General features: G+C 44.2%; 1 protein-coding gene across 4 annotated transcripts in view; it reads right to left on the reverse strand.

Annotated features, from left to right (window-relative positions):
• Positions 1-23,484, reverse strand: part of STON2 (stonin 2) — a 111,081-nt gene that overhangs the window by 39,869 nt on the left and 47,728 nt on the right. The window lies entirely within an intron of this gene.

Genomic DNA, 23,484 nt, shown 5'->3' on the forward strand with positions numbered 1-23,484 from the left:
GGACTAAGAAGAATAAAATTCCCACCGGTAGCACCAGTTCAGCCTTAATCATTATTTGTATTATGCTACTGCTAAGAGCCTCCTACCAACAGTTGGGTTGTACTGTCCTAAGCAGAGTACAAACAGAGTAAGAGAGCGTCACTGATCTGAAGAGCTTGCAGTGTAAATAAGCCGCACTAGTAGGAGTTGTAGTGTAGACACAACTCTGATGGAGTCTGGTATTTTTTCCACTGTGCCTATTAAAACAAGAGTGTTAATGACACGCTGGTAAACTTCTAGCATTTTTAAAAGTTCTTTGCTGCAGCCAGTGTTCTGCATCTCCTTCCACACCAGGAAAGTATAGCCCTGGTCTGAAATCATTTTCAGGTACACTGAAAAAGTGTTCCTCACAGCATGGCTGTGCCAGCAACCACGGAAAGGACACTATTTTTTTTAAACATCTTGAGAATGTTGTTTCCCCCATCACTATTTTATAAAGGTTTACCCTGCCCATCCTGGTCAGCACAGCAGTACTGAAGATGGTTTCAGAACACAGCCCCTTTCCAAGACAGATGGAGCCGTACTTGCTTTCCAAATGCAGATGATGAAAATGTTTCTGAGGGTAACTGAGGTCTAGGTGAATTTGTGGGTGTCACACTCAAAATGAGCATGAGTTGACTGCCTGGCTTTAAAGATCAGTTCTGGGTATTTCTACACTGCAATTAGAAACCCTGTAAGGTGAGAGGGTCCCCAGAGCTCAGGCTGCAGCCCAAGCCCAAATGTCTACACCAGGGGTCAGCAACCTTTCAGAAGTGGTGTGCCGAGTCTTCATTTATTCACTCTAATTTAAGGTTCTGCGGGCCAGTAATATATTTTAACCTTTTTAGAAGGTCTCTTTCTATAAGTCTATAATATATAACTAAACTATTGTTGTATGCAAAGTAAAGTTTTTAAAATGTTTAAGAAGCTTCATTTTAAATTAAATTAAAATGCAGAGGCCCCCCCCCCCAGAGCAGTGGCCAGGACCCAGGTAGTGTGAGTGCCACTAAAAATCAGCTTGCGTGCTGCCTTTGGCACGCATGCCATACGTTGCCTACCCCTGGTCTGCATTGTAATTAAACAGCACCTTAGCGTGAGCCCCACAAGCCCAAGTCAGCTGGCATGGGCCAACTGTGGATGTTTAATTGCAGTTTAGACAACTTATTATCCGATAACATCTCATTTCTCATCCCTAGTCACTGGGATGTTTGCAAAAAAGACACAGAAGGTCAGGATGACAGACGACTGATTAGGCCAGTCATCTTTTTGCTCCTGGCCTGGAACTCCTGTAGCACAGCCATTTCCTTCAAACACAAGAACAGAGCAGGCCCCGTCATAAAAGCCCAGCTGCTATGCAACTGCTCACAATTGCAGGAAATCAACAGAACCAAATACTGGGCTGTTATCTTTTTTCTATCATTTGGAGTTTTGTTTTTTCCTATATGTATGTGTGTGTGGAGTCACCATAGCACACGGGGTTATTAGAGGACACTCCACAGAAGGCTCGACAGCAGCTATTCAGGAATGATCCAGCAAACCACTGCTTCCTCTCTCTCACTCATCTTTCAGACAGGCTGAGTGGGAGAGCATTTACAAAGGACAGATAGGCACAAACCTCAATATAAAATGAGAGGCTGATCCATGAAAGCTCCACGTGGTCAAGGGTGGAAATAGGTGATCCGTGATACAATAAAAATATTTTTAATTACCCTGTGGCAAGAAATGGAGAGGAAATCCAGGCTTCCTTCCTCTCCTCTCAGCACAAACATTGTCACATTTCCATCAGGCATGGGGACCTTGACACACCTTACAGTTTTGGTTTCTGCCTGTAGTCTAAACACATGATGTATGATGCCAAAATACCCAGGTTCCCTTTTGCTAGACCTTTGTTCTGTATATCAGTTCTGATTTCTGCTCTTTTTTATCCTCACATTCCTCCTACCTTGGTTCCCTACAGTCTTTTGGGTCTTCCCCTTCCCCTGCAAAGGGTGCTCTGCACTCTGGGAAAGAGCCAGGAATTCACCTAGCAGCTTCATTCAACAGTTCTATGTCCCTTAGCGGAATGGTAACGGGAGCAGAGAACACTAAAATAGCCTTGTGGGGGAATTAATCAGAGGGCCTGAACATCAGCAAGGTCAGGCTGATATAAGCATTAAGTGAGCTTGTTGCCATGTATAAGAGCTGAGGAGTGAAATCTGAAACCTGAAGGGAGTTGATAAAAGAAGGATGAAAATGTCTGTCATTGAATATCCTTTATAGGTCACTACTAGGGAGGCAGAATACTGGGAGAGGATGGAATATTGCTCTGTTGCATTATAGCAATGCCTACATTGAGTATGATAGACACTGAAATGGAAATGAATGTTTGTGTTATTGAGGGAAGAAAAAGAGATAAAAAAGATGGAATATTTAGCACATACATAGGATAATAGTGCACAGAGATGGAAAAGACCTATCACCTCTTCAGGGTGCAGATGACAAGAGAGGGAAGTAATTACATCAAGGAAGAGGTTGTGCTAATAAACCTTTCCCTCTTACCTAATATGGAAAGTGGTTTCATTAATGTTCTGTAGCCCTCCCCCACTCTGACGGACATCTAAGAGCAGCTTGGTGGCTGGCTGGCTGAAAGAAGAGACAGTAGAGGACAGAATGTGAATGGCATGAAAAACAACAAACAGGGGCCAGCAGCTTCCTCTGTTGTGTAAACAAAGCACAAGTTTTCTAAAGGGCCATGTGGGATTTAGCAGCAGAGCCTTGAAAGAACTGAAGTCTCCGAAAGGAAACATCAGTTTCAGGAAACATTAGTCTGCAGAACTGAAGAGTGAGGGGGGGATTAAGCCTTCAACTACCTGAAGGGGGGTTCCAAGAGGATGGAGCTCGGCTGTTCTCAGTGGTGGCAGATGACAGAACAAGAAGCAATGGTCTCAAGTTGCAGTGGGGGAGGTTTAGGTTGGATATTAGGAAAAACTATTTCACTAGGAGGGTGGTGAAGCACTGAAATGGGTTACCTAGGGAGGTGATGGAATCTCCATCCTTAGAGGTTTTTAAGGCCCAGCTTGACAAAACCCTGGCTGGGATGATTTAGTTGGTCCTGCGTTGAGTAGGGGGTTGAATTAGATGACCTCCTGAGGTCTCTTCCAACCCTAATCCTCTATGATTGTAGGATCAATGATTAGAGAAGTGAGGGGATTCCAGATGAAAAGATATTTAAAGGACTGGGACTATTCAGTTTGGAAAGAAGAGTAAAAGCAGAACAATATTAATGAAAAAGTCAGTTGTGCATTTCTCTTTAGCCATACAAAAATATCAAAAGAACATTCAGGAATAAAATAGGCAACAACCATTGAACAGGTAAAAGGAAATGCTTGTTAAAACAATGCATAATGAAGCTGTGGAACTCACTGTTGCAGGATACTATGGACGGAAATCAGAAGGTTCTGAAGAGGATAAAGCTTCTATGAACAAGAATAGCATCTGCAGTTACATTGACTAGGGTAGCAATACAGTCTCACGTTTTGGTGTATAAACTGATCACTGGTTGGGGACAAGAAGAAGTTTCTCCCATGAAGTAATATTGCCTAGTTGTCTCAGTAGTTACGGAGGTGATATTTTTCCCTCTCTTGACTCTGAGACATTCAGGTATAGACAAGTAGCCAGAAACAGAGACCACATTAAACTGAACCATTAGGAAGGTCTGAACTGGGTATTCCTAGAATGCTGTTCCCATAAGGGACTTCTTATAGGATATGAACATGCAGTTTAATCTTTGACCTCCAGAGCTATGACTCCAGGAGTTCATAGGTTCACACTGGACACCTCTGTGACAAGAAGGTCAAAAGAAGGAACATGGAAGGCCCAGCCAAGTGGACAAGGCACATATACTTCATGTAAAGCTTTGCATTAAACATTTACTTTAGAAGCAACATTTCACATATCATTTGCTGATGGACGTGCTTATTCCCCACCTGAATTCATCAAGCCAGATTCTGCCCTCACTTACTCTGGTTCAACTCCACCTAGGTCACTGGGGCAATGGTAGGTGTAATTAAGATGTATATCTGTTTATGTCAAGGAAGTAGACTGCACTGGAGACAAGTGCATAAGAATTTTAGTGCTCCTGAAAGGCTGACAGCCCTGGAGATTAAGTTCTTATTTACCCACTGACAGACACAGCATGTTTTCCCCCAACTGCCCCATCACTGTGCTTTATCCCTGACCTGAAAGAACAACTTTGAGCAATACAAGCTACCTTCTTACCACATACCTCATTCTGTGCTTGGCCTCTCTGTTGGGACTGAATAAAGCTGTCCCTTAGAACCATCTTGAGTGATGTTTTTTTGTGATTTACACACTGGTCCAACATGAATTGGACCGAGACCCACCAAATTCATTTAACATAAGCCTCTGGACTGCCATCAGATGGTAACGACTTGACTTGAATGGTTACCTAAAGACTATGCCACCCATTAACGAATCCTCTAAATCTACCAGTCCTCTCATGTACAATCTCATTCCCATGAGGCATCAGTAGGTAATTAGCAAGCCCCTGCAAAATCAACCACCCTCCCTTCCCTCCTTGTGAGGAGTCTGAACTCTTTTGCCCATCTCTCCCCTACAATTAAAACACAAATTAAGGGAGATCCGCCTTTAAACCTCCCCATTACATTTAGCCCCTGCTTTGTGTTGGGCTCTTTATGTTGGGGAAGCTGCTTCATGGAAAGTTCATGGGAAGATAATTGCCCTGCAGACAATAAAGCTGTCTACAAACCAGGCATTTCTGAACAGAGGCAACAACAGCTCAGACAGAAGATTTTCAACCTGTTGCTATAGCAGCAGAGTGAATGTGATTCACTGGCAACATTATTGCAGCCACTGCTATGGGGTGGTGGTGAGTGAACATGTCCATTCCAAATCCTTGCTACACTGCCTAGCCCACAGGCTGTGCTCTTAAGGAGCAGGCAGAAGTGTTAACCCTTTACTGCACATTGCCAGCAAAGGGCAGCAGAAGCTGGTAGGGCTGTTACAGAACTGGTTTGGAACTGCCTTCCTTTTGGGTCCATCAGAAGTAATAAAATAAACAAAGGGGAGAAAATTCAAAGTGTTCTCAGAATTGTCAGGTTTTCAGGTGGATTAAAAATGCCCAGTAGTTGCTGTACACTTTTAACATAAAGTCATAATTAAAATAGCATGTTCTGTCTCTTTCCTCCGTGCAGTATTCTTCAGTGTGAATGGCAAGTCAATTCAATTACCCAAGTTAAAACAGACATACAGCCCACATTCCAGGCAAATTCAGGCCATTCAGCAGGAGGCAGAGCTCCACTGGAATTTAAATGAACCTGGCCCTGGGTGCAGGATCTCAAGAAGTGCATGCAGGCATGGCGCAAATAGCGTGACAAATTCTGAAGGCCAGAAGGGACCATTGCGGTCATCCAGTCTGATGTGCATAAATATACACTGTAGACTTTCAGCAAGAAGTTCCTGCATCAAGGCCATAACTTCTGGTTGAGCCACAGCACAATCTTTTTAAAAGATATCCAACCTTACTACAGATGCTTTAAGAGGAAGAAAAGAACTTAGATCAGTGGTCTCCAACCTTTTTATGCACAAAATCACTTTAATTTAAGTGCAACCCAGGATCTACCTCACTCCTTTCCCTGAGACCCTGCTCCACTCACTCCATCCCCCCTTCCCTTTGTCACTCACTCTCCCCCACCCTCACTCATTTTCAGCAGGATGGGGCTCAGGAAGGCGGTGAGGGCTCTGGGCTGGGGCCAAGGGGTTCGGAGTGTGGGAGGGGACCCCGGGCTGACTCTGGAGCAAATTGTGGGGTACAGGAGCGGGTGAGGGTGCAAGCTCTGGGAAGGAGTTTGGGTGCAGGAGGGAGCTCTGGGCTGCGGCAGAGTGTTGGTATGCCGAAGGGGATATGGGGTGCTGGCTCTAGGAGGGGGCTCGGGGCCAGGGGTTGGAGTGCAGGAAGGGGTTCGAGTGCAGGAGGGGATATGGGGTGCTGACTTTGGGAGGGGGCTGAGGGCTGGGGCAGGAGTTTGAGGTGGAGGAGAGAGTTTCGGATACAGGGGGCATGAGTACTGGCTCTGGGAGGGGACTCAGGGCTGGGGTGCGGAAGGAGTGTGGGCTCCCGCTGGGTGGCACTACCTCAAGTGGCTCCTAGTTCGCAGCTTAGTGGAGCTAAGACAGGATCCCTGCCTGCCCCAGCTCCACGCCACTCCTGGAAGCAGCCAGCATGCCCCTGTGGCCTCGGGGTGAGGGCGGGGAAGAGGCACATGGCTCTGCATGCTGCTTCTCCCTGCAAGCACTGCCCCCACAACCTCCACCGGCCGCAGTCCCCTGTTCCCAGCCAATGGAAGCAGTGGGGGCAGTGCTTGCAGGAGCATTGTGCACGGAGACCCCTGTCCCCCCAGGGGCTGCAGGGGCATGCTGTCCGCTTCCAGGAGTGGAGTGGGGCCAGGGCAGACAGGGAGCCTGCCTTAGTCCTGCTATGCCACCAGACTTTTAGTGACCGGAGATCGCGATCGACAGGCAGAGGCTCCAAGATCAACCAATCAATTGTGATATACGGGTTGGTAACCACTGACTTAGTAAGGAGGGCTTTAAACTAGGTTCGACGGGGACAGGTGAGCAAACCCCACAGGTAAGTGGGGAATAAGACCTGGGAGATGGGTTGGAAACAGGAGGGAGCACGGGCTATAATGGCAAAGAGGAAGGAGGGTCAGGGCAAAGCTGGGAGGCAAGATCAAACCAGTATCTTAGATGCCTATATACAAATGCAAGAAGTATGGGTAATAAGCAGGAAGGACTGGAAGTGCTAATAAATAAATACAACTATGACATTGTTGGCATTACTGAAACTTCGTGGGATAATACACACGACTGGAATGTTGGTGTGGATGGGTATAGTTTGCTCAGGAAGGACAGACAGGGGAAAAAAGGAGGAGGTGTTGCCTTATATATTAAAAATGTACACACTTGGACTGAGGTGGAGATGGACATAGGAGATGGAAGTGTTGAGAGTCTCTGGGTTAGGCTAAAAGGGGTAAGAAACACTAGTGATGTCGTGCTGGGAGTCTACTACAGGCCACCTAATCAGGTGGAAGGAGGTGGATGAGGCTTTTTTCAAACAACTAACAAAATCATCCAAAGCCCAAGATTTGGTGGTGATGGGGGACTTCAACTATCCAGATATATGTTGGGAAAATAACACCGCGGGGCACAGACTATCCAATAAGTTCCTGGACTGCATTGCAGACAACTTTTTATTTCAGAAAGTTGAAAAAGCTACTAGGGGGGAAGCTGTTCTAGACTTGATTTTAACAAATAGGGAGGAACTCGTGGAGAATTTGAAAGTAGAAGGAAGCTTGGGTGAAAGTGATCATGAAATCATAGAGTTTGCAATTCTAAGGAAGGGTAGAAGGGAGTACAGCAAAATAGAGACCATGGATTTCAGGAAGGCGGATTTTGGTAAGCTCAGAGAGCTGATAGGTAAGGTCCCATGGGAATCAAGACTGAGGGGAAAAACAACTGAGGAGAGTTGGCAGTTTTTCAAAGGGGCGCTATTAAGGGCCCAAAAGCAAGCTATTCCGATGGTTAGGAAAGATAGAAAATGTGGCAAAAGACCACCTTGGCTTAACCATGAGATCTTGCGTGACCTACAAAATAAAAAGGCGTCATATAAAAAATGGAAACTAGGTCAGATTACAAAGGACGAATATAGGCAAATAACACAGGAATGCAGAGGTAAGATTAGAAAGGCAAAGGCACAAAATGAGCTCAAACTAGCTATGGGAATAAAGGGAAACAAGAAGACTTTTTATCAATACATTAGAAGCAAGAGGAAGACCAAGGATAGGGTAGGCCCACTGCTCAGTGAGGAGGGGGAAACGGTAACGGGAGACTTGGAAATGGCAGAGATGCTTAATGACTTCTTTGTTTCGGTCTTCACTGAGAAGTCTGAAGGAATGTCTAATATAGTGAATGCTTACGAGAAGAGGGTAGGTTTAGAAGATAAAATAAAAAAAGAGCAAGTAAAAAATCACTTAGAAAAGTTAGATGCCTGCAAGTCACCAGGACCTGTTGAAATGCATCCTAGGAGTTAATAGAGGAGGTATCTGAGCCTCTAGCTATTATCTTTGGGAAATCATGGGAGACGGGGGAGATTCCAGAAGACTGGAAGGGGGCAAATATAGTGCCCATCTGTAAAAAGGGAAATAAAAACAACCCAGGAAACTACAGACCAGTTAGTTTAACTTCTGTGCCAGGGAAGATAATGGAGCAGGTAATTAAGGAAATCATCTGTAAACACTTGGAAGGTGGTAAGGTGATAGGGAATAGCCAGCATGGATTTGTAAAGAACAAATTGTGTCAAACTAATCTGATAGCGTTCTTTGATAGGATAACGAGCCTTGTGGATAAGGGAGAAGCGGTGGATGTGATATACCTAGACTTTAGTAAGGCATTTGATACGGTCTCGCATGATACTCTTATAGATAAACTAAGAAAGTACAATTTAGATGGGGCTACTATAAGGTGAGTGCATAACTGGCTGGATAACCATACTCAGAGAGTAGTTATTAATGGCTCCCAATCCTGCTGGAAAGGTATAACAAGTGGGGTTCCGCAGGGGTCTGTTTTGGGACCGGCTCTGTTCAATATCTTCATCAACGATTTAGATGTTGGCATAGAAAGTACGCTTATTAAGTTTGCGGACGATACCAAACTGGGAGGGATTGCAACTGCTTTGGAGGACAGGGTCAAAATTCAAAATGATCTGGACAAATTGGAGAAATGGTCTGAGGTAAACAGGGTGAAGTTCAATAAAGATAAATGCAAAGTGCTCCACTTAGGAAGGAACAATCAGTTTCACACATACAGAATGGGAAGAGACTGTCTAGGAAGGAGTATGGCAGAAAGAGATCTAGGGGTCATAGTGGACCACAAGGTTAATATGAGTCAACAGTGTGATACTGTTGCAAAAAAAGCAAACGTGATTCTGGGATGTAAACAAGACACGAGAAGTCATTCTTCCGCTTTACTCTGTGCTGGTTAGGCCTCAACTGGAATATTGTGTCCAGTTCTGAGCACTGCATTTCAAGAAAGATGTGGAGAAATTGGAGAGGTTCCAGAGAAGAGCAACAAGAATGATTAAAGGTCTTGAAAACATGACCTATGAAGGAAGGCTGAAGGAAATGGGTTTGTTTAGTTTGGAAAAGAGAAGACTGAGAGGGGACATGATAGGAGTTTTCAGGTATCTAAAAGGGTGTCATCAGGAGGAGGGAGAAAACTTGTTCACCTTAGCCTCCAGTGATAGAACAAGCAATGGGCTTAAACTGCAGCAAGGGAGATTTAGGTTGGACATTAGGAAAAAGTTCCTAACTGTCAGGGTAGTTAAACACTGGAATAAATTGCCTAGGGAAGTTGTGGAATCTCCATCTCTGGAGATATTTAAGAGTAGGTTAGATAAATGTCTATTAGGGATGGTCTAGACAGTATTTGGTCCTGCCATGAGGGCAGGGGACTGGACTCGATGACCTCTTGAGGTCCCTTCCAGTCCCAGAGTCTATGAGTCTATGAGACTTAGATCAACAGTACTTGTTTTACTTCCTACCATTGGTCAGTCTGATCCTCGTCTACTCTAAATCTATGGTTCATAAAAGGTGGAAGGAGCAACTTCCAGCAGAAGCAAACACAGCTCCCATCTCGGACAGGGGAAGGGCTCTTTTTGGTTCACCTGGACGAACTAGAGTTCTGGTTCAAGCCTCGCTTTCTATACCAGCTTGTACTGGTGACTCCTTTCACATAGCAAGCCTCTGAGTGAGACCCCGCCCCGCCTTATAAATTAAAAATACTTTTTTATATATTTAAAACCATTATAAATGCTGGAGGCAAAGCAGTGTTTGGGGTGGAGGCTGACAGCTCACAAGCCCCCATGTAATAACCTCGCAACCCCGAGAGGTCCCGACCCCCAGTCTGAGAATCCCTACTATACACAAATGGTTTGCAAACTTGGCTCAGAAAAAACACAACAAAGTTTGAAAGTTTCTCTAAACTTTTTAGGTCTAGAAATCACTGTGGAAACCTCACAAGAATAGACTCGTTCATGAGAGTCCTGCACTTCAGGTCAGGGCAGAAATACAGCTGGATCAGCATTCCTGACATTTCAGTGTTTCTCTCTGGTCCCAGCTGGAACCCGTACACGCTGCAGCAGCTGCAAACTAGGCAATAAAGCAAAGAAAAACTGAACAGTTTCCAGCTTCTTAAAAGCTCTGGGGTTCAGTTTAAATTTGGGGAGAAGAAAGTTCAGTTGATTCTTTTTGCTATATTGGTTTCCCCATTTCCTATCAAGGCATCACCTGGAAAAAGGATTGCTGTATTTGCCAACAAGTGGCCAGATGCCAGTGCAGAGTTAATCACTTAGTAGAGATCACAGGCTCTTACTTTTGTCTTTAACGGCAGGTGCTCCTCTCCACCCTCTCCCCCTTGTGTGAGCAGTGGGCAGGGCCTTGGGGAGAAGAGGCTGGGAGGGGACGGGGCTTCGAGGCAGAATGTGGGCAGGGCCTTTGGGTGAGGAAGAGGTTGAACAAGGGTGGGACCTCGGGGGAAAGAGGCCGAGCAGGGGTGAGGCCTCGGGGCTGAGCACAGGCAGAGAAGCAGGTGGGGCCACTGTTTGCGTGCTGGGATCCACAAAAGATTAACCAAGCCCTGCAGGTGCTGAGTGCCTCCTTTTCCTTAAGTGGGCACTTGAGCCGCGGATCACACACGGAATTGGAGCCTATGGTAGAGACATTCCTTAGGTGGTTTGGTTCTGTGCATCCTTCATGCTACTGCAGATGGGATATAAAGCAAGGACCTCACATTCTATATGCAGCAACTTTTCTGTGTGAGACAAAAGGAAGCCTCTCCCCTTGGAACAAATCAGTAGGAGCTGTATTCAGCTGGAAGTAACTTTGCAGATCTCATGGTCGTTAAATGTACTTTATTGTGAACAATATAGATATAAATAGTAGCATGAATACAGTGATATGGTACATGCTTCTTTCCATAAGGAGAATCACATTAAACCTACGCTTGAATATGAACACAAAGGTTTCATTTCTCATTGGCATATTTATAGTTCACAACAGGTTTGTAAAACAATTATTTCAGAATGTGAATAACCAACAGTGACCACTAATATAAGGGCATCAGAACTGCCAGAGCTACTACAGTACAATGTCAACATGTGTATAACACCTGAACATGGCTCAAGCAGGGACAGATGGACCATACAGCTTGTGGGGAAGTTAAGAGTTGTACTATTAAAATATTAGGCCACCTAGAAGTCAAGAATATGGTCTTGAATACAGCAACGTTGTCAGGAGATCTATGTCCACAGATTCTGGGCAGTGGGCAAAGCAAGAGGATGCAAAACAGATAGCACCTCATGCTGTGAATACTCAAACTGCTTTTCCTTTGCATGATCCACTTAGGACAATGAATTCAGGAGCTCCAGAGTCAGAACCACGACTCTCTACAGTTTAAGCTTATATACACCTCTACCTCGATATAACGTGACCCGATATAAGGCAGGTTCGCATACAAGGTGGTAAAGTTCTGACACTCTGCTCTGAGCAGCACATTAAGGGTGCTGGGCCAGGCTGGGGGGTTCGATAAGGGGCAGAGGTTCTCGGGGGCAGTCAGGGGCTCCCCCCACCAGGGTCTGGGGGGCAGGAGCTGTGGGAGGGCACTTTTGGGGACTCTGCAGTCCCAGAGTGGCCCGGGGGATTAGCGGGGGGCCGGGAGCAGCCAGCTCTTCTTCCCTCACCCTGGCCCCAGCCGTATTGCTCAGGGGGAGAGGGCTTGGCGGAAGGGATCCTCCCTGCACTCACCAGCAGCAGCGGAAGCAGAGCGAGGCGGCCCCAGCCTGCTCTACTCCACCAGCTCCCAGCCACAGCGCTCCGCTTCCCGCCGCAGGTGAGTACGGGAGGGGGGGGGGCGTCCTTTCCCCAACCTACCTGCACTCACCGGCGGCAGGAAGCGGAGTGCCGCAGCTGAGAGCTGGCAGAGTGGAGCGGGCTGAGGCCGCCTCGCTCCGCTTCCTGCTATAGGTGAGAGCGGAGGGCGTCCTTTCCCCAGCCTCCCCGCACTCACCAGTGGCGGGAAGTGGAGCAGCTCAGTCCCCGCCAGCTCCCCTCCACCAGCTCCCAGCCATGGTGCTCTACTTCCCGCCGGGCAGGTGAGTGCAGGACCTTTCCCCAGCTGACCCCCAGCGACACGGCCGGGGCAAGGAAAGCAGAGCAGGTTGAGGCCGCATCTCTCCGCTTCCTGCCACAGGTGAGTGTGGGGGGCATCCTTTCCCTAACCTCCCCACATTCACCGGCAGCAGGAAGCGGAGCGCCACAGCTAGGAGGTGGCGGAGTGGAGTGGGCTGGGGCCAGGCTGCTCTGCTTCCCACCGCTGCGGGTGAGTGCCTGTCAGGGGGTGGGAGGAGGGGAGGTGGATAGGGGTCGGAGCAGTCAGGGGGCAGAGGGGTTGGGGTCCCTGGAGGGGGCGGTCAGGGAACAAGGAACAGGGGGGCCAGAGCAAGTTTGGTATAATGTGGTCTGACCTATAACGCGGTGAGATTTTTTGTCTCCCAAGGATGTCGTTATATCAGGGTAGAGGTGTATATTTAAGCTTATAATTGTGTATGTGTATTATATATTAATAGATATTCACATTCTATTTAAAAATTTAATCCAGAATTTTCAAAAATTTCACCACCACCTAAATTTTCACGCCAATATTTATATTCAGACACTTATGTGTCCACCTACATATGGATATAAGTGGCTACATTTAACCACATACATTTGAAAATTTTGGTTTTAGCCAGGAAACTCGTTCACATTGAGGACCACTTTCACATGATACAAAACATAATTGTAAACAGGGAATCATCCAGTGGGTGCATTACTAGTGCAGTCCCACCAGAATCAGTTCTTGGCCCTATGCCACTTAACATTTTTAGCAATGACCTGGAAGAAAACAAAATCGTTACCAATAAAGTTTACAGATGACACAAAGATGGGGGGGAATGGTAAATAATGAGGACAGGTCACTGATACAGAGCAATCGGGATTGCATGGTAAGCTGGGCACAAGAAAACAGTATGTATTTCTATACAACCTTATATAAAGAGTTACATCTAGGAACAAAATAAATGTAGGTCAGAAAGACAGGATGAGAGATTCTAAGTGGAAAACAGTGACTGTGAAAAATACTTTGGGGCGCAGGTATTGGTGGACAATCAGCAAAATATGAGGCCCAGTGCAACACTGGTCAAAAGAGCTAATGTGATCTAGGATATATAAACAGGGAATATCAGGCAGGAAGGTTATATTACCTCTGTATTTGGCACTGGTGTGATCCTTACTGAAATACCGTGTCCAGTTCTAGGGTACACGATTCAAAAGTGGATAGGGTTCAGAGAAGAGCCACCAGAAAGATTAAAGGATTAGAAAATATCCCTTAAAGTGAAAGTCACAAGTAGCTCAATCTATTTAGCTTATCAAAGAGAAGGCTAAGAGGTGACTCGATCACAGTCTATATGTATCTACATGGGGAACAGGAATTTGATAACAGAGGGCTCTTCCCTGTTGCAGACAAAGATATTACAAAATCCAATGTCTGGAAGTTAGGCTAGTCAAATTTGGAGTGGAAATAAGGCACAACTTTTTAATAGTGAGGGTAAGTAATCACTGGAAAAATTCACCAATGATTATGGTGGATTTTCCATTACTGGCAATTTTAAAATCAACATTGCATATTTTCCTAAAAGATACGCTCTCATTCAAAACAGGAATTAATTAAGGGAATTTCTATGGTTCCAGGTCAGACTGAATGATGACAATCATAGAATTGTAGATTAGGGTGGGAAGAGACCTCAGGAGGTCATCTAGTCCAAACCCTTGCTCAAAGCAGGACCAACCCCAACTAAATCATTGTTAGGCCGGGCCTTAAAAACCTCTAAGGATGGAGATTCCACCACCTCCCTAGATAACCCATTCCAGTGCTTCATCACCCTCCTAGTGAAATCGTTTTTTCCTAATATCCAAACTGCACCTCCCCTACTGCAACTTGAGACCATTGCTCCTTGTTCTGTCATCTGCCACCACTGAGAACAGCCTAGCTCCATCCTCTTTGGAATCCCCCCTTCAGGTAGTTGAAGGCTGCTATCAAATCCGACCCTCACTCTTCTCTTCTGCAGACTGTATAAGCCCAGCTCCCTCAGCCAATGGTCCCTTCTGGTCTTAAAATCAATGACTCTATGGTAAATTTTAAAATGTTTCAAGTCCAGCCATTTGCAATTCCTGTGCACAGAAAGAACAGCTTTAATTATTGTATAAAAAGAGACACAATTTTCCACCCCCAAGCTTGGTTAACTCAAAAATAGCTGGACGGATTTTGCTGGAACTTCCCTGAAAAAATTCACCGTGACAAGACCACACATGGAAAGTTGCTGCTGAATTAAGAATTTTTGAGTTATAAGGAAATGAAAGCCTGGATGGTGTTCATTAGGCACAGAATCATCAATATTTGTGTGAATTTCTTCACCCATCTTCATGTCTAGAAATTCACTGCATGGATATTTTATGCTTTTAAATATAATCAGGTCACAATCCAACCCATTGTTTAAAAATAACATGCATGTAAAAAAAATAGCCAGTATCAAATTATCCTCCCCATGGGACTTGCCTTTAACAGACCTTTGCTTTCTGCATGTCAGGACCCCATCCCAAAAGTTCTGGTTGTTTGTAAATTCAGTTATTTACTCCTGCACACAAGTGCAATGAATTTCTTGTGTTTACAACAAATGTTGAAACACAGAAATTGCCAAACAATGCAGCACTTGATTAATCTGAATTGCTCACTCACCCACTGAATTTCTACAAAGAACTCCTCTGAGCTGTTAATCTCATGGCAAAACTTGTTTAGTTTCCTCATCTCACCATGCAGAGAAGCAGCTAAAAGCTTTTATCAGGCAAGGTACAATCCCATCTACTTTGTTTTATGATGGGATCCCCCATTAGAAAATAAATCACCTCCCCAAACAGTTAAGCATCAACTTTCCCTCCCCTCATCATCATCCTCTTAATTTTTAAAATGAGACATCGGGTAACAGTGCAAGAGAGACATTATAAAAATAGCAACAGGCAAAGTAACATTTCAGCCTGGGAAAACACTGCAAACTGATGTCATTATACAGGCTGCACCTTCTACAAACACGGTATAAAAGCTTTCCAACTGGCTTCTGTAGGGCCAAAGGGCAATCCTGCCTCATCCCACCAGTTTTAAGCATCAGCCCCTCTCCCCAAGTCAATGCTATCCGGTTACAAGTTCACACAGACTTCAGCAGCTAAGACATTTCTTCGAACTGCTCCCTCTCTCTGCAAACCAGCTGGCTTTTTAAAATCTCCCCATTCATCTCCCCACGTTAGTGACCCCATCATTGCAGTCCTTTCTCCCACGGCAGCTTCTGGATCCCCCGGAATTGAAACCAAACAGAAACAGATCACTCAGGTGAATTTATTCCTCTCACTCGTCGCACTTACCCGGGGGGAGGGCAGAGCACTTCAGCAAGTTCCTCTACGCCAACCCATGGCTTTCAGGCTCGCCGGGCGTGTGTGTGTGTGTGTGTGAAAGAGGGAGAGACAGAGGCTGCGTCCGTGTGGGAGTCCTGTAGGGAGGTATGCACTTTGCATGCTTGAGCAGGACCCGTGGCTGTTTTCATGCCTGCCAATCGGCCCGTCTTGTTCGCGTGGGAAGGGCAGATAGGAAAAAATGTGCAGGTTACTTTGCGATCAGGCACACCCAGAAGGCAAGGGGCGGGAGATGGGCAGAGAGGGGGCAGGGAACAGGCTGAGAGTTTGGCAGGAGCTGACGGGCGCGGGGCGGGATGGTTGGAGACAACAAATATCTAACTAACTTGAAAAGTTAAGCTTTTATTTATGTAAATGGGAAAAATAAATACAGCTCCTTGTTCTGGCAAGAAACATTTCAACAGATCACCTTGCGGTAGCGCCCAGCAGCCTCCTCCCAATGCCAGCAGCTGAATCTCTTTCTGAAGTTAACTCTTCATATACCAACGCTGCCGCCCGATACATTCTTCTTCCCCTTCCGCTCCCAAGTGAACTAGTTTGGATGTATTTTCAGACCAGGCCAAACAGGAATCAACATTTTAAATTCACAGTATTCATCACACTTTCAAAAATCCATTCCTCTCTATTGTTTCGCTCCCTGATGGAAATGTATAAACATTCTCTAGTCTCTTTCAAGCTAAATAAAGGCCATGTGCACTGGGGAAAGGTAGCCTGATGCCATTTAATTGTCCCTAGAATGAAACAGAACATAATGCCTTTGATGCAAAATGTGCCCCATATCATTCCAAATCTCCTATCAGGTGATGTCCCCTGAAACAGTTTAGATATAAAATCCAATTTGATATAAAATCTCAAGAGCACAGGGACAAAACTCTGTCAGTGTCCCTGGAGAAAAACCAGCATCATTTCACTCACATAACATTTCAAAGGTTACTGAGGGTTTCCTCGCTTCCCCACTCATTATTATAGGGAGACAGAATGTACTGAGCTTGAAGCAGCAGGAAAGATAACAGAGATTTCAAGACAAGAGCTATTTGGAAGACTTTAAAGTGCCCGGCTTGCAAAGATCTCACTGATTTTCCACTGACACTGTCAAGTTGTCAAAAAAGCAAAAGAATTTTAAATGAATTCGTTGCACCCATGGTAAGTGGAATTAGGGGCTGGATGGTGCAGGCTGACCAAATGTGGAAACCACAAGGAAAGACTGAGCCATGGTCCCATGGTTTGGGTCCAACAATGAGATGGACCAGATGAAGCAACAATGAGTAGGACAAGGGTGATGAGGAGGGTCCAAAAAATTTCAAATGAGAACAGCAGGCAGTAGACCTGACTGCAATCACCTGCTGGAGTAAAGCAGGCTGCCCCACTAGAGGGCTACATTAATGACTCAGGTAGAGTGAGCAAATAACAGATTTTGGGTTTGGGGACCAAACTGAAAAAAAAAATCCAAGTGGCTAATAACTGAAACCATTTTTTAATTTTTTTGTCAAACTGAAAACTTTAAAAAGGGATTTAAAATCAACCAAAATGTTTTGGGTTGATTCAAAATAATTTTTTCAGTTTGTCCCTATGTGGGTGTTTTTCTGCTTACAAAAAAATTGGCCAAATTTGAATTTAAAACACTATTTTCAAACAAAAAGTCAAAATGAAACATGAACTTTTTCATAAGAACAGCCATACGAGGTCAGACCAAAGGTCCATCTCACCCAGTATCCTGTCTTCTGACAGTGGCCAATGCCAGATGCCCCAGAGGGAATGAACAGAACAGGTAATCATCAAGTGAACCATCCCGTTGCCCATTCCCAGCTTCTGGCAAACAGAGGCTATGGACACCATCCCTACCCATTCTGGCTAATAGCCATTGGACCTATCCGCCATGAACTTATCTAGTTCTTTTTTGAACTGTTAGAAATTATTTTAGATTTTTCTCAGCCAAACTAGTCATTGAATTTGTCCTGAATTTATGAACAGTTTTAGAGCACCAAAAATGCATTTTTGATGAAAAATCTGTTAATTGAAAAAAATTTGCTCAACTCTACATAGAAGAGGTTAGCAGTAATCCATTTTGGGAGTGGATGGGCCGGATGAAAGAATCAATCAATGAGACTTCCTTGCCCAGGACCACCCCAAGACCTGGGAGATGCAGCGAATGCGTGCACACACACACACCGCAACAGACCCATTCTCCTCCCACATAAGACTGGCTATTCCCTCCACTGATTGATAACAAAAAGTTGGATAAAGATATCTATGAGGTAGTTAATAGAAGTCCACAAAAAATAAAGATAATATCCGCAGAAAGATGAAAATTGGACTTTGGGGCATTTCACGGTATGTGCTGCCTCCTCTCTGCAGAGAGGGGTCTTGTGATATCATGCTAGGAACTAGCATCATGAGCTATAGTTCCCAGCACAAAGGGAATTCCCCAGGGAAGATGCATTTTGCAGGAAACAATCTGTGGTGTTTGGAGTAAGTTATGAAGACTCTGAGGGGAGAGTTAGAAAAACAAGAAGCAACTTTATAAAGAAGTTTAATCCAAATAACACAAACAGGAGAATTCTGAATTACTCTCCAAAACCCTCTGACTTCTGGAAAATTGCCAGTGAGTGCATGAGTGTTGAAGAGGTGGAGCCCCTTATTTCAAGGCGGGAATTGGAAAATCATGTATTGTCTTTTATACTGTAATCTATGTGGGGCAAGGATTGTCATTTCCTTGTATATGTCTCTATAGTCAATGTGGCCCTGACCTGGTTGGCCTGTAAGTGTTACTGCAATATAAATATTAAAAATAGGTGGTTTCCCCTCCTGGGGGATCCCAGAGGATCCCTACAGTTTCTCTTACCTTTGTCCATCATAACCACTCTCCTCATAGCAAGGATAGGTCATGATGTCTTCATGTCCCTATGAACATTACTAAGATCTGCCAGAGGGATGATGGCTGTTGTTCCTATCCTTTCAAGGGCAAAGGACACAGTCTCCACTGTATTCCCTGCTCCAGCAAGGGAGACTGGGACCAAAATCCAAACCCAAGCCTCCTGCATGGCAGAGTACAGCAGAAATCACTAAGTCTTCTGGGAAAACAGGGGTTGTGTTAGAAAATTTGGCCTTGAAGGTTCTAGCATGACCTGTGTCATTTAAACTAAATTAGTTTGTTTTATTTTGGGGAAGTTCTATGGCCTGTGTTACATAGGAGGTCAGACTAGATGATCACAACTAGATGATCTGGTCATGCAATTCATGAATTTATTAATCTAGATTTCTTTCCCCAGTCCACTAGCTTGAATGTATATTATTATGAGATGTGTGGATTCAAGCTCAAATTTCAATATAATATTCTTAGCAACAATAGCAATAAGAACACTAATACTTTGCAGTTCTTCACACCTTCCATTCAGGGAACTCAACATTCTTTACAAATATTAATTAAGTCTCTGAGGTAGGGAAGTGTAACTATCGCTTTTTACATATGGGGAAATTAAAGCAGAGAAAGGTTAAAACCAACATTTTCAAAAGTGTTTATGAATTTTGCAAGTCCAACTTGAGATACCTTACAGCCCAATTTGCATAGGTGCTTAGCGCCTTCAGCTCCCACCAATTTCAGTTCTGCACCTCTGAAAATCAAGCTCTGGGTTTCTCAAGTTGGGCAATCAAATACTGAGGCACCTAGAATTAGTTTTTTGAAAATTTTAGCCTAAGTGACTTGGCCACGATTACACGGTGAGTGAGTAGCAGATCTGGGATTTACACTTCCTAACTCTCAAGTCTGCCTCTTAATCACAAGACCCCTGATGCACACCTCTTCTCAGTCCCTTCTCCCCTGCATTTCCCTCAGCAATCACTTTCATGTAGCAGACTGGATTTTCTCTACCTGTAAGTGCTAGAAGAAAAACAGCCTCCTATATAACAGAGACTGTAACCTGCTTGTGGCAGGTTGAGGTCAGGGCAGAACAAGGTAGAGGATCAGAGGGTAAATTGCTTAAACAAAACTTTTACAACCAAGTGCGTGGCTTAAACCAACCTTGTAGCTAGGAAGAATGAAAATTCCAGCCTGAAGCCCTGACTTCCTAAACAAACGTAATCGATCTATTTCTCACTCTTTCCACTCAGCCCCTTCACACCCCCCCCTCCATCCCCTGCCCAATCCTTCATGCACCCACAGAAAGCCTTTTGACAGAATTTTCTGCCTGCTGTTCCTGGTTCCCATCTTTATGGCTGAGACAGTAAAGCAAGGAGGCCAGAGAGATGAGATCAGCTTCCCCAAGCCTCTTTCCTTTGTTTCTTGTCACCAATTAGAGCTCATAATTAATTCGGCCATTGAGACTAAGCTCCCACCCCCATTAGGTGTGCAGGGATGTCACTAACAGGCCCTGGGAAACTCACTTCACAGGAAGCAGAGATTTTCACCCAGATAGTATTAACCCTTTCATCCCTTGAAGAGGAGAAGTTTGTTACACATTTTAGAAATACACAATTGGAGATGAAGGAGAGCTGTTGGGTAGATATCTAGTCCACCCCCTATGGGCTAGAACAGGATTGGTCCATATGCTCCCCAACGTTTTGTCAGATCTAGTTTTAAATATCCTTGGTGATGTAGCTTTCATCACTTCTCTTGGGAGACTACTCCACAGCTTAGTAGATTCTCAGTAGCAGGAAAGGTTTGCTGAGGGTTTCCTTGGGCTCTCCAAATTTTCATAAATTCATTCCCAACCTAGTATCCTCCATGATCCATCAGAACGCCCTCATTCTCATTCACACCCGATTTAGGGCCAACTAACAATTCTTCATGTTACAACCACCATCCTTGCAGAAGAGGAGACCTGGACTGGACCAAACTCCAATCAGAGGCTATGAACACTGCTTCGTGATCAGCTTACCTAGAAGTTTGCTCTTAAGCAAAATCAGGCACTCCCCATGGTCACTGCTGAACTAAGGGCTTGTCTACATCGTGAGTCAGTGCACTACACAGGAAGCCAGGTGTAAACCTACAAGAAATAAGCTTGGAATCTTATTCGCCAGTTTGAAGAGAATAATGCATCACCTAGGTGCTAGACTGAAATTTCATGTTTTGTTTTGATACTAGGTAAAATAATTGGTGTGTTCCTTTAACTTCAATTTGGAGATGACTTTTTATCAAAGGCCAATATATAGTGTAACATGGTATAGTGGGAACACATGCCCCTTGTAAATGTGTCACCCCATCAAAAGAGAGATGAACTATATTTGGACAAAAGTTTCTGGAAGAATGCTAATGCTAGTGGCTGAGAGAAACTAAGTTTCTTCTCTGGACCACAGCTGGTTCCCTTACACCAATGAGAAATGAGATTTTGGCCCACTACTTTTCCCTGCTCTCTTGTAGTATGTAAATAAAAGCAATGTGAGTGACAGTCATGACATAGAGGCTGTGGTATCAGTTCATAAAGAGGTGCCACAGAGAGACCACAGGTTACTAAGCGGACATAATGAACACGATGGCCCAAGTACCATCCTAAACTTCCATTCATTTTCATGGGACTGGGGATTTACTGGAGAAATCACATGCTGCTGAATTACTTGATTGACACTCAAAGTGAGTGACATTTAGTTACACACCAGGAAACCCCAAGGCCTTCTCCTGCCCCAGGAAACAAGCTGCTGAGCTGCTAATTGCAGTTACGACTATAGAGATCTTTTCAGATCTTGGGCATTACAGTTGATTCATCCAGGTCACGGTCTGAATGGGGACAAATAAATCCCCCAACCCAGCAACATGAACAGTTTAATAAAGACTTGTTTAGTCAAGCTTATTAACAAAGTGCTCCCCAGCTCTTGAGAAGGAGGGGCAGTTCTGCGTTTTCAGGAAGGACATAGTGGATGATAATTTCAAACCCAGACTACGTTTGATGTGCTTTAAAATTCATAAGCAGGTTAACAAGTTTGTCTAGAGAGGAGAGAGTCATCATAAACCTGATTGATAAAGCAATCCCTTGTGTTCCAAAGCTTTCACAAAGCTGCAGCCCCTCCTGTGCTACTACTTCAATACAGAAACTTCTGCAGCAGAAGCTACAAGGTAACGTGTTATTTATTTTACACACTTTTCTATGGCGTGTATCAGCATGGCATCAGAGCAGCTCACAAAGATGAATGACTCTATCCTCACAATAGTCTTGAAGGCTAGGGAATTATTATCATCCCCATTTTACAGACGGTGAACTGAGAAACATGGAGATTAAGTGATCTGCCCATCATCACAAAGAAAGTCTGTGGCAGAGCAGGAAACAGAATCTGAATCTCCAGAATCTCAGTCCAATGCCTAAACCCTCTTGAAAGTTAATTCTCCCCCTTCATCAGAATCAGCATGTTAAGCAAACACTGACCTCCATTCCCATCACATTATAAGGATGTCAACTTGAAAGTCAATTCAAAATTTAAAAGAGCAGTCATATATGACACCTATGCATTAGAACCCCTCCATCCCCCCAGCAATTTTTGTGCACTCATAACCACATTTTCCTGTCTTTTAATGTGCTTGTCTTTGCTCTTGTGCTACAGACTGACACAAACAGGCGAAACTGACTGACTACACACAAAGTACTCTCAAACGCACCAAGTAAACATACTCAATTATAGTATGTAAAGTTTTCCAGACAGATATGTGATTTTCAAGTTGATAGTTTCCATCTCAAAACAAAGTCCACAGGCACCTAGGTGATGTTTGGCATTCTCAGCTCTTTGAGGAGGTGGTAGTGAAAGAGTGAGGATTATCTACTTTCCCAAAACTTCAGTGGATTAAGATTAGAAATGGTACAATAGCCCACTCTAGGCTTTAACTTCAGCATTGCTAAATTTTTGGTGCAATTTCAGCAATCTTAGTAATATTCTCTGGGCCCTGCTGAAGGAGCTCTGTGAAGCACTTTAATCACAACATTTAGGGCCTGATTCTGAGCTCAATTACATCTAATATAATTCCATCTACTTCAATAGAGTTACTCCAAATTCACACCAGTTTCAGTGGGATTAGAATCATGCCATTAGGGTTTGTAGAACAGAAGGTTTGGTAACAGAAATGATTTCATGGTTTAAAAAATAAGAAAAGACAAAATAAGAAAAGACAATGATTATTCTTATTACTTATATGTCCTCCTGCAATGCTGGAAACCCAAACACAATAATCAAATTGTTTTAGGCTAGAGCACAAAAACTAGAGAGTGAGACTGACTAAAAAATTGCCAGCCTAATTGCATCCTTCAGTGAAGTGCAAAAATATATCATGAGCGGTGAAAATTAAATTACATTTTTGTACACTTTCCATTTCTGTAGCAAAAGTTGTTTCATTAATATAAACAGCATATAGCTTTTTTATTTTGATAGTATCCCTTTAATTAATTACTGACTAATATTTAAACACCATAAATAGAATAGCTCTCAAGTTCCTAAGCAAAAAGAAATATATATATTTGCACTACTTTGGGGCAGTGTTTAGCATCACCATCTAGGGAATAGTCAGTTCCATCACCCTGTGTCGCTAGAGGTCAGAAGGGCTAAAGAGGCAACATGGTCATCCTTTAGGGAGTGGATGATGGCTCCTTGCATCACCCAGCTGCAGTCTCTCAAGCCATTCTGAACTGGAGAGATGGTCCCTGTTATTTTGTGGGATGGGGAGCGGGAATGTGACACCCCAGAAAGGAAATAAAAATGAGAGGACAGAGACAAACTTGAGGTGGGGAAGGAAGGAACTTCTCAGGCAAAATTAAATATTTTTAAAATGCAGCTAGTTAGTGGATATTAAGTGAATAAATATTTCTTTAACCAGGACATCTTTGCATTATATGTAAACAGTGGAGCTTCGATCAAGCAC

This window comes from Gopherus flavomarginatus, chromosome 5 (assembly GCF_025201925.1).
Source record: "Gopherus flavomarginatus isolate rGopFla2 chromosome 5, rGopFla2.mat.asm, whole genome shotgun sequence".
In the NCBI taxonomy this organism is placed as follows: Eukaryota; Metazoa; Chordata; order Testudines; family Testudinidae; genus Gopherus; species Gopherus flavomarginatus.